Source organism: Sinocyclocheilus grahami, unplaced genomic scaffold, assembly GCF_001515645.1.
Source record: "Sinocyclocheilus grahami isolate Dianchi unplaced genomic scaffold, SAMN03320097.WGS_v1.1 scaffold10.1, whole genome shotgun sequence".
In the NCBI taxonomy this organism is placed as follows: Eukaryota; Metazoa; Chordata; class Actinopteri; order Cypriniformes; family Cyprinidae; genus Sinocyclocheilus; species Sinocyclocheilus grahami.
In genome coordinates this window covers 104,737-106,285 of record NW_015505189.1, presented here as the reverse complement: position 1 = coordinate 106,285, position 1,549 = coordinate 104,737, and positions in this window count along the sequence as shown.

The following is a 1,549-nucleotide window of genomic DNA, read 5'->3' as shown; positions in this document are numbered from 1 at the left end:
AAACTACTTCAGTCTGTGTGCATTGAATTTATTTAATACACGACTTTCACAATTTGAGTTGAATTACTGAAATAAACTTTTCCACTACGTCCTAATTTATTGAGATGCACCTGTATTTACAGTAGGAAATTTACTATATTCATGGAACATGATCTTTATTTAATATCCTAATGATTTTTGGCAAAAAAGAAAAATCTATAATTTTGACAGATACAATATATTTTTGGCTATTGCTACAAATATACCCCAGCGACTTAAGACTGGTTTTGTGCTCCAGGGTCACATATGGCTTTATTTTACTGTTGTAATATGCAGTTAGCGGTTTTGCAAGTCCCTAACCCTCTCTGCAAAACCTGCCCTCTGAAGACGTCTCAGCAAATCAAAATAATCGTCAGACGGATGGCGCCTCAAAATCTGATTAGTTAAAAATAGCATCCAGTGAATGGCCAGATTCTTTTAGCTGTTTACAGAGTGTATAGAGACATGTGGCATCTTAGGGAACCTATTTCAGTGATATCTATCAAAAAATAAGTAGAAACATTTTCTGTGTTCACAGTATATGTAATACACATAACCACAAATTCCTGTTTTTGTGACACATGTTCAAATATTGTATTATGCATGGTGGAATATGCGTTTTAAGTCCATGCCATCAATTTGTTAACAAGCAGGGCACCTTATAGTCATCATACATTATAGCCCATTATGTTAACACCAACGTATTGTATACGAGGTTACTGACATTTCACATCAGTAGTAGAATGCAAATAAAGTTAAATGAGTACAAATTTATTTATATACCTGTTATGCCATTAAAACAGCTGGCCCTGAGAGTCCACCACTGCTTTTTAATATGGTAAATATTTCTTTATTTTATCACATCTTTTCAAAAAGTGCACTGAATAATTTGAATGCTGTCAATCACATTGTAACTGCTTTAGCAGTTATTTGGTAAATTGGTTGTAGTTTGTAGAAATCTGAGCACTATAGCTAATTTTGTATTTAAAAAAAGGAAAGAAATTAAACTAAATAAAAAAAATGTGAATGGTTAAAAACATTGAATCATAATCCACATACAGGTGCATCTCAATAAATTAGAATGTCATGGAAAAGTTAATTTATTTCAGTAATTCAACTCAAATTGTGAAACTCGTGTATTAAATAAATTCAATGCACACAGACTGAAGTAGTTTAAGTCTTTGGTTCTTTTAATTGTGATGATTGTGGCTCACATTTAACAAAAACCCACCAATTCACTATCTCAACAAATTAGAATACTTCATAAGACCAATAAAAAAAACATTTTTAGTGAATTGTTGGCCTTCTGGAAAGTATGTTCATTTACTGTACATGTACTAAATACTTAGTAGGGGCTCCTTTTGCTTTAATTGCTGCCTCAATTCGGCGTGGCATGGAGGTGATCAGTTTGTGGCACTGCTGAGGTGGTATGGAAGCCCAGGTTTCTTTGACAGTGGCCTTCAGCTCATCTGCATTTTTTGGTCTCTTGTTTCTCATTTTCCTCTTGACAATACACCATAGATTCTCTATG